Consider the following 11,131-nt stretch of genomic DNA (forward strand, 5'->3'; position numbering starts at 1 on the left):
TAATTGTTCTTTAGAAGGTTGTATTTCCTTGTTGCAATCCGTTGTTAATTCTCCTCATGCTTATAGTCCAAAATAAAGCTTTTACCAAACACATTGTTGATGCCTTGATGCAATCTTATGATGAAAAACTTAATTTGGAAGTTTCTATACCTAGAAAACTTAATGATGAGTGGGAACCTACTATAAAGATTAGAATTAAAGATCCTGAGTGTTTTGCTTTTGTGTGATTTGGGTGCTAGTGTTTCCACGGTTCCGAAAACTTTATGTGATATTCTAGGTTTCCATGATCTTGATGATTGCTCTTTAAATTTGCACCTTGCGGATTCCACCATTAAAAAACCAATGGGAAGGATCAATGATTTTCTCATTGTTGCAAATAGAAACTTGGTGCCCGTAGATTTTATCGTTCTTGATATAGATTGCAATCTTTCTTGCCCTATTATTCTTGGTAGACCTTTCCTTAGAACGATTGGTGCGATTATTGATATGAAGGAAGGGAATATTAGAATCCAAAGAAAGGCATGGAACACTTTCCAAGAAATAAAGTTAAATTACCTTATGAATCTACCATGTGAGCTACATATGAATCAAGTGCCAAAGATGGCACTACTTAGATCTATCTTCGCTTTTATGCCTAGCTAGGGGCATCAAACGATAGAGCTAGTTGGGAGGCAACCCAATTTTCTTTGTGTTTTTTGTTTTTGTTCCTGTTTAGTAATAAATCTTGCATCTAATCTCTGTTTAGATGTGTTTTTATCTTTTAATTAGTGTTTGTGCCAAGTAGAACCTATAGGATAACCTATGATGATAGTTAATTTGATTCTGCTGAAAAACAGAAACTTTGCACACACGAATTTAATTTTGTTAAATCACAGAAACGTGATTTTGCGTCGATTCTTTTTGCTGATGATCAATGGACAAATTGTCCAGGATTTCCTATTTTGGTAGGATTTTTAGAGTTCCAGAAGTTTGCGTTAGTTACAGATTGCTACAGACTGTTCTGTTTTTGACAGATTCTGTTTTCCGTGTGTTGTTTGCTTATTTTGATGCATCTATGGCTAGTAAAATAGTTTATAAACCATAGAGAAGTTGTAATACGGTAGGTTTAACACCAAAATAAATAAATAATGAGTTCATTACAGTACCTTATGTGGTGGTTTTGTTTTCTTTCACTAATGGAGCTTATAAGATTTCCTGTTGAGTTTTGTGTTGTGAAGTTTTCAAGTTTTGGGTAAAGCTTTTATGGACTATGGAATAAGGAGTGGCAAGAGCCTAAGCTTGGGGATGCCCATGGCACCCCAAGATATTCAAGGATAGCCAAAATCCTAAGCTTGGGGATGCCCCGGGAAGTCATCCCCTCTTTCGTCTTCATTCATTGGTAACTTTACTTGGAGCTATATTTTTATTCGCCACATGATATGTGTTTTGCTTGGAGCATCGTGTATTATATTAGTCTTTGCTTTTTAGTTTACCACAATCATCCTTGCTGTACACACCTTTTGGGAGAAGCCTAGTTGATTAGAATTTTCTAGAATACTCTATGTGCTTCACTTATATCTTTTGAGCTTGATAGTTTTTGCTCTAGTGCTTCACTTATATCTTTTAGAGCATGGTGGTGGATTGTTTTTGAAGAAATTTCTAGTCTCTCATGCTTCACTTATATTATTTTGAGATTATTTTAGAACAGCATGGTATTTGCTTTGGTTACAAATTTGGTCCTAGAATGATGAGCATCCAAGTTGGGTATAATAAAAACTATCATAGGAAGTGAATTGGATGCTATGATCAATTTGTTGCTTGATAATTGTTTTGAGATATAAAGGTAGTAATGTTAGGGTCATGCTAGTGGATAATTATGAAACTGAGAAATACTTTTTTTGAAGTTGGCAAGTCCCGTAGCATGCACGTATGGTAAAAGTTGTGTGACAAATTTGTTGCATGAGGTGCTCTTTTGATTGTCTTCCTTATGAGTGGCAGTCTGGGACGAGCGATGGTCTTTTCCTACCAATCTATCCCTCTTGGGGCATGCGTAGTAGTACTTTGCTTCGAGGGCTAAGTAGACTTTTACAATAAGTATATGAGTTCTTTATGACTAATGTGAGTCCATGGATATACGCACACTCATCCTTCCACTTTGCTAGCCTTTATTATTACCGCGCAACTCTCGCCGGTATTGAACCCATTATTTACCTTCCTCAAAACAGCCACCATACCTACCTGTTATGGCATTTCCATAGCCATTCCGAGATATATTGCCATGCAACTTTCCACCGTTCCGTTTATTATGACACGTTTCATCATTGTCATATTGCTCTTTGCATGATCATGTAGTTGACATCGTATTTGTGGCAAGGCCACCTTCATAATTTTCATACATGTCGCTCTTGATTCATTGCATATCCAGGTACACCGCCGGAGGCATTCATATAGAGTCATATCTTGTTCTAGCTTTGAGTTGTAAATCCATAAAAGTGTGATGCTCTTCATTATTAGAGCATTGTCTCAGTGAGGAAAGGATGATGAAGACTATGATTCCCCCACAAGTCGGGATGAGACTTCGGACTTTACAAAAGAAAGAAAAGAGAAAGGCCAAAAAGAAAAAAAGAGGCCAAAGAAAAAAGAAGAAAAAGAAAAAAAAGAAAAAAAAATAAAAAAATAAAAAAAATAAAATGAGAGAAAAAGAGAGAAGGGACAATGCTACTATATCTTTTTCCACACTTGTGCTTCAAAGTAGCACCATGATCTTCATGATAGAGAGTCTCATATATTGTCACTTTCATATACTAGTGGGAATTTTTCATTATAGAACTTGGCTTGTATATTCCAATGATGGGCTTCCTCAAAATGCCCTAGGTCTTAGTGAGCAAGCAAGTTGGATGCACACCCACTTAGTTTCGTTTGTTGAGCTTTCATATGTTTATAGCTCTAGTGCATCCGTTGCATGGCAACCCCTACTCACTCATATTGATATCTATTGATGGGCATCTCCATAGCCCATTGATACGCCTAGCTGATGTGAGACTATCTTCTCCCTCTTTTTGTCCTCACAACCACCATCTTTTACCACCTTAGTGCTATGTCCATGGCTTACGCTCATGTATTGCGCAAGAGTTGAAAAAAGCTGAAGCGCGTTAAAAAGTATGAAACAATTGCTCGGCTCGTCATCGGGGTTGTGCATGATGGGAGTATTTTGTGTAATGAAAATGAAGCATGGCCTAACTATATGATTTTGTAGGGATAAGCTTTCTTTGGCTATGCTATTTTGATAGGACATGATTATTTGTTAGTATGCTTCGAAGTATTATTATTTTTATGTTTTATAAGCTTTTATCTTGAATCATTTGGATCTGAACATTCATGCCACAATAAAGAAACTTACATTGAGGATTATGCTAGGTAGCATTCCACATCAAAAATTCTGTTTTTATCATTTACCTACTCGAGGACGAGCATGAATTAAGCTTGGGGATGCTTGATACGTCTCCAACGTATCTATAATTTTTGATTGTTCCATGCTATTATATTACCCCTTTGGATGTTTATGGGCTTTATTTTACACATTTATATCATTTTTGGGACTAACCTACTAACCGGAGGCCCAGTCCGTATTGTTTTTTTGCCTATTTCAGTATATCGAAGAAAAGGAATATCAAACAGAGTCCAAACGGAATGAAACCTTCGGGAGCGTAATTTTTGGAACGAACATGATCCAGAGGACTTGGAGTGCTAGTCAAGAAGCAGCCGAGGTGGCCACGAGAGGGTAGGGTGCGCCCCCTATCTTGTGGGCCCCTTGGGCGGCCATCGACATACTTCTTCCTCCTATATAAGCCTACGTACCCCAAAAACATCCAGGGAGCAACCGAAACACAATTTCCACGGCCGTAACCTTCTGTATCCGCGAGATCCCATCTTGGAGCCTTCGCCAGCGCTCTGCCGGAGGGGAATCGACCATGGAGGGCTTCTACATCAACACCATAGCCCTTCCGATGAGTTGTGAGTAGTTTACCACAGACCTTCGGGTCCATAGTTATTAGCTAGATGGCTTCTTCTCTCTTTTTGGATCTCAATACAATGTTCTCCCCCTCTCTTGTGGAGATCCATTCCATGTAAACTCTTTTTGCGGTGTGTTTGTCGAGATCCGATGAATTGTGGGTTTATGATCAAGTTTATCTATGAGAAATATTTGAATCTCCTCTGAATTATTTTATGTATGATTGAGTTATCTTTGCAAGTCTCTTCGAATTATCAGTTTGGTTTGGCCTACTAGATTGATCTTTCTTGCCATGGGAGAAGTGCTTAGCTTTGGGTTCAATCTTGCGGTGTCCTTACCCAGTGACAGAAAGGGTTGCAAGGCACATATTGTATTGCTGCCATCGAGGATAAAAAGATGGGGTTTATATCATATTGCATGAGTTTATCCCTCTACATCATGTCATCTTACTTAAGGCGTTACTCTGTTCGTATGAACTTAATACTCTAGATGCAGGCAGGAGTCGGTTGATGTGTGGAGTAATAGTAGTAGATGCAGGCAGAAGTCGGTCTACTTGTTGCGAACGTGATGCCTATATACATGATCATGCCTAGATAATCTCATAATTATTCCCTTTTCTATCAATTGCTTGACAGTAATTTGTTCACCCACTGTAATACTTATGCTATCTCGAGAGAAGCCTCTAGTGAAACCTATGGCCCCCGATTATCATATTTGCTTCCAATCTACTTTTATTTGCATCTTTACTTTTTGCATCTATATTATAAAATACCAAAAATATATTTACCTTATCATACTATCTCTATTAGATCTCACTTTTGCAAGTGGCTGTGAAGGGATTGACAACCCCTTTATTACATTGATTGCGAGTTCTTTGTTTGTTTGTGTAGGTGTGTGGGACTTTTGAGGAGCCTCCTACTGGATTGATACCTTGGTTCTCAAAAACTGAGGGAAATACTTACGCTACTCTATTGCATCACCCTGTCCTCTTCAAGGAAAACCAACGCAAGCTCAAGACGTAGCAGCGGAAGCTGTCCGAACTGGCCCATGAGTATACGGCCATGGGTGTCCTCGGCCCAATCTAACTGATCGGGGGACGACGTGGTGAGTACCCCCTAGTCCACGACACCATCAGTAGCCCCCTGAACCGGTCTTCAAGTTTTGGAGACACCTTGATTCTTTCGAATTGTTCTTCATCTTCGGTTGTCAGTCTTGAAAACTGGTTCAACAAATCTTCTCATATTCAATCTTGAGGATCGCCGAAGTAAATCCGAAGAGTTTACACGTCGGATATCCAAGGAGCCCCTTTAAGTTTTCGGCCTTTATCAATGCCTTGTTATTTTTATGCCACACCTCGTGTTTGAAGTTGTTCCCGGGTGACAGTGTCCTCTTGCGTCCGAGCTCCAACACCGAGCTGCATTCGAGGTGTCTTTTGCAGCCGAGCACCAACGTCGGACTGCTTCTGAGCTCCAACGCTGGAATGTATCCGAGCTCCAACGCCGGAATGTGTGCAAGCTCCAACGCTGGAATGTATCCGAGCTCCAACACCGGATTATATCCGAGGTATCATAGATCACCTTGGTTCAAAAAGGTCTAAAGGAGTTTTAGCCGAGCTTAATGTCGGAAATGCCCGCTATGGAGCCAGCCACTGGCGCCCGAGTTTTATGCCGGACTACTTCCGAAGTGGTGCACCACTTTGGCCATGGGCTGATTTTTATGAATTTAATTCTGAATTGTGCAATGTAATCTCTGATGAGATGTATGACCATTAGTCCTCAAGGTGTGTGTTGGCCTAATATCCGGGATGCACCTGAAGGAAATAATCAGACCGCTGACCCTAGTAGCCCTGAGACTCAGGTCGATTCGTAAATTCAGCCTGAGGATCAATTCCCAGCTCGGTAGCATACCTAGGAATAAAAATGCGGTGTGCAAAGTCCTCGAGACTCAGGTTGGGTGCGGCCGACCAACCTGAGGATAATAATTTCCTCGAAAACTATATTGCACTTTAAATTTTCTGCACTGGATTGTCAATGCAGTAGCCCCCGAGCCACTGGTCGGGTGGCAACACTAGATCAGGGGATTGATGTACCCCTTTAATATTTGTAAATGATATGCACGAAGCCCAGTAGCCCCCGAGCCTTAATGTGGGCACGGGTGGCCGAATTAAGGATCGATATCCGTAGTAAAATCATAAATTATGTGTAATGATTCTATGTATCCAAGTACTTTACATCATTAATGCTCGGATCCGCATTGTAAAAAACTTTGTTGACTGACCATCGGCTTCCACCTCCTTGGCCAGTAGCTGAGGAGTGTTTGTCCTACTTTATAAAGCCTTTATGAGGGCAAAGATTTACGGCAAACAAGGCAATCCGGCCATACTGTTTTATAAACAAAGGTACGCAGAGAGATATGTTATATTACTTTTTAACGTCAGAAACATCTTCCAAAGAAAATAGTCCCACTATCGGTTCCTTTCTTTGGGTTGTGATGCTAAGCGTGATCCTGAAACCTTAGTCCAATCAATGTGGGAGGAAAATATTGAGGATTTAGTTTGGGAAAGTTCCCAAACTGTATGGTATTAATGAACCAAAATTTTTACTTTCGTCATTGCCGACCAATGTAATCCTTTAAGATTGCTAGCTTTCGGCTTCACCCAGTCTGAGGTACTAACTCGGATGACCCGGTAGTAACAATCACAGAGGTGCTCCCTTTATCGCCTAGCCGTACAATCAGGAACATAGGGGTAAGCACTAAGTCAAGTTGATGCATATTTATGGCTTTATATAACGATAATTACGGAAGGCAACACTTGTATAATGAGTACAAATGTTGATGATATATACTTATTTTGACTCCATTATGACCGTTCAGTAGTTGAAAGTGGCCCATCGTCGGCTTCTACCCCTTTGTAGATACTACGCAGGGTGTTTCCGCAATAACAAGACAACCCTTAGCCGACGTCTCGGTGCCCGGAGGCGGTTGTGTTAGCGGAAATGAGGCAATCAGATATCTTGGCTTTATAACTTTCACTTAGTCATAGGAGCTTTAAACTGGGGGAGCTAGTTACGAGCCCCCAGTTAGTGTTCGGTGATAGCAGAGGTCAAGCCGTAAACACTTCAGCCAATGTTATGAACGGCTCATCATTTAACATGGTCCTCGGATCGCTGACCAGTTTGCGCTTATTGTGACAAGTCAGTTTTTGGCTTTCTCCACTGAGGTGCTTAACCATGCATGCGAGCTAGAAGCACAATCACAATGGTTCTCCCATTGCACACCTAGCCGAACTAAGCGGAACGTAGGAGGCAAGCACGAGAGCCGTGCAACCCAACTATTGACCGAAGACACAATTCGAAGCCGATGCATATATAGCAACATCCGAGAATGTTTTTGCCGAATCTCTAAAGGTGTCCAGCGTTGCACTGTGAGACTTATGCGAAAAATACACAAATAGTTTAAAAGTGCAAAAAGCTTGGAAAACCAAAAAACGCTAGTAAAAACATGACGTCCGAACAAGATCAAGTGTTCGGTGCCAATCTAAAAATTGGAAAAAAATTGTGCTTCTGTCAACCAAGAAGAAAACACATTTACAGCTCATATATAAATTTTAAGAGCCCCCAAGTGACTTGCGCAAAAGGATCTTATGTATAATGATTATATGTACCGAAGTACTTATATCATATATGTGTTCACCCGAACTTTATACGCGTCTTAACCGACCGTCGGCTTCTCCCTCTTCGGTCGAGGACCAAAAGTGTTATGTACTCCCCCTGTCAAGAATATCGACGGTGTTTCCGATAACCAGGCAATTAGGCCATAAGGCTGTAACAGACAAAGCATGCTCAGGGAACTTATGCTATATTACCGATGAAGTGTAAGAAGCATCTTCAAAGAAAATAGTACCCCCACCGATACCTTTCTTCGGTTGCTCATTATTACTATGAGACTTGTGCAATAGATTTTTTGTACTCATGAGTTCCGTTGTGTGCCGACCATTATTGAAAACAGTAAGAGCGCTAGCTTTCGGCTTCACCCAGTCTGAGGTCCGGCTCGGATGACCCGATCGTGACAATCGCAGAGGTGCTCCCTTTACTCCCTAGCCGAACAATCGGGAACGTAGGGGTAAACACAGGAGCAAGGCAACCCAGCTTGCAAATCGCTTAGGTCAATATGGTGCATATTGTGGCGTAATACACGAACAAGGAACGAAGCCGTACAAGTATAATCATATGCAAGAGAAAAAGCTCCATCAAGGAAGCCCCCAAATAAATGGGGTATTAATATGTGCGTCACAAACAATGTTTTGACAAGGAACTTTGCCACAGACAACTTTGTGCCAAAAAGTATAATGCTTGGTCGAACCGAACAAAATTTATAACTGAAAGTTTTTGAGCATGAAAGCAACTTAGCTGGTGAATGTGTTCGGTGTTGATGACGCGATTCGGGCTTGTGGCAGGATGAAGACGCCCATTGAACCGACAAGGTTCGCAGTCCTCGGCATGGCCGAGGTCCCAGCCCCCAGGCCTGAGGTGTCCGAGCAAGGAGTTTGGCATTCCGGAGTAGTGACCATGTAACACGGTCAAAATCGATTACCTGCACACATAAAATAGTGTGGTATGGGAAATAATAATAATATATATATATATATAATCCTTGAATAATTTCTTTACGCAAGAATAATTTATTAAAAGAGATGCGGCCTGGCGCCGAAGCCAATGTCGATGCAGGGCATCGGCGTGACGCAGTGAAGGCGTGACAAAGCCTGAATTTGCAGGGTGGTCTGAATTTTGGATGCGGCGTTCGCTGAACTATGTATGGAAACTGACCGAACCACCACGCGACCGTTTTTAATGTGGCCGCCATTTGATAGATCTGTGTACAGATGATGGAACAAACCAGAGTAATAATTCCTTACGAAAAATAAGCCCAAGAAGCAAACATTGTTAGGATTAATAGCACCTGGTTTATTTGTTGTAGTAGTCCGAAGAAAAGCGACTCCCAAAATTGGGGATCGATCCGCACACCCATTGCCTGATGGGCGATAAAGCGACGGCATGGCGATGCTGGCAAAGGTTGGCTTGCCGAGGCAAAGCCCCCGGTCCAGCTAACGTGATGAAGCTGGTCGGTTGGTGACGCCGAAGTCACCGGAGTATGTTGATGAAGAAATAGCCAAGTCCCTGGTCTAGCGGAGGTGATGGAGCAGGCCGGTAAGGAGTTGTTGCAGCTGCCATGTCAGCCGAGGTGTTGAAGTAGTTCGGCGTGACGGACATTGGCTCGAAGAGGCAATAGTGCGGCCATGCCTGCCCAGGTCGTAACTTGTGAAGCATCCAATGCTGGTTTGATAGAGTGACCATGCGGCGATGCCGGTGTGCCAGCTCCGTGTAATCCGTGGGGCGGTGATGTTGGTGATGATATATCCTTGGCGATTCCGAACTCTTATTCGGCTCGCCGAATTGAGGATCCGAAGAAGTTGAGCTCGGCTCAAAAAGCGACGACATGTCTGGCGCAGGTCGGCAACCGTGGAGCTATATTGTCGGACTGGTTTGACACCAGCGTGATGGCGAAGATTACCTCAGAGGAGGATTACAGTTTTATGGGCGCGTGTTAAAAACAATGCAAAATACCTTAGAAGAAAATTCCTTTAAAAAGGTTGTCAAATATCATGTTCATAAAGAAACATGAATTTGGGTCGGATCCGTATTCGCGCAGGAAACAGATCTGAAAAGTGATGCACTAATCGGAAGGTTCCCGGAGTTTGGATGGTCGGATCAAGCTGAAATTTTGAGGGGTGGTAGATATGGGAATTCCGAAGCAAATGAACGGTTGGATTTCCAAAGGACCTCCGAGCTGGGCTCTGGAGGACACGCACTAAACTCGTCCAGATTCCCGTCCAGGTTTGACAGGGCTCTGGTATATCGGAGATTGCCAGAGATTCCTCCATCGAAACTCGACGAAATTTTCCAGGGTTGTTGTAGACTCAATTCCGCACAATCCCACTGAAGCAATCGTTAAAACAACACTCGAGGAGGCGGTGGCGGCGATACAAGTTTGCTGTCCAGAAAAACAGCACGGTCGCCCGAGGGCAATGTTGACGTTGAGCCCCCGAACTCCATGGATGATTCCTCCATGATCTTGATAGAGATCGGAGTTGGTGTTGATGAAGGCCCTCGTCCGAACATAACGATCAGAGGCAGGGCATATTCCTCGGTCAAGCCAAGGTGACCAGTCGAGCCGACGACGAAGACATCGACGTCGCAGTTAATCTGCAGACGAGACATTGATCATTTTGTCGATCACACAGCGGAACTCTCAATGAAAGCACCAATATCGGTGTCAAAACCTGCGGATCTCGGGTAGGGGGTCCCAAACTGTGCGTCTAAGGCTAATGGTAACAGGAGGCTGGGGACATGATGTTTACCCAGGTTTGGGTCCTCTCGATGGAGGTAATACCCTACTTCCTGCTCGATTGATCTTGATGATATGAGTATTACAAGAGTTGATCTACCACGAGATCGTAGAGGCTAAATCCTAGAAGCTAGCCTATGATTATGATTGTTCTTATGGTCTATCGACTAGCCTGGCCTTGGTTTATATAATGCACTAGAGGCCTAGGATAATAAGAGTCCTAGCCGAATACGCCGGTGGGGGAGGAGTCCTTGTCTTGATCACCAAGTCTTGTAGAATCTTCCTTGTATGCGGTAGCTGTCCGAACTGGCCCATGACTATACGGCCATGGGGCTCCTTGGCCCAATCTAACTGATGGGGGATGACGTGGTGAGTACCCCCTAGTCCAGGACACCGTCACCATCCTCTGCCTAGACCCCACGCTCCCGCGGTGAGTTCCTGCGCCGAACGCGTCGTCCCCTGTCCCCCTTGCGACACCGTCGCCGCTGCTGTTTGCCCTGCACGCCACGCCTGCCTCCGCCCTGGCCAACTTCGCCGTCCCCTGTGTGCCCGACCGTGCACAGTACATCTCCCCGTCGCGCCCGCCCCGTGCCGCCGGCCTCTGTCGCATGTGAGCGCTCGTGGCCCCCTTGTTGTAGCCGCTGCCTCCGCACACCTACCCCCATGCACGAGCTTCGCCCCTGCCGTGTCGCGCCCGCAGCCGCCCCCACACTCCTTCTGCTGCCTCCCTTCCCC

The sequence above is a fragment of the Triticum aestivum genome, chromosome 2B, assembly GCF_018294505.1.
Source record: "Triticum aestivum cultivar Chinese Spring chromosome 2B, IWGSC CS RefSeq v2.1, whole genome shotgun sequence".
Taxonomy (NCBI): domain Eukaryota; kingdom Viridiplantae; phylum Streptophyta; class Magnoliopsida; order Poales; family Poaceae; genus Triticum; species Triticum aestivum.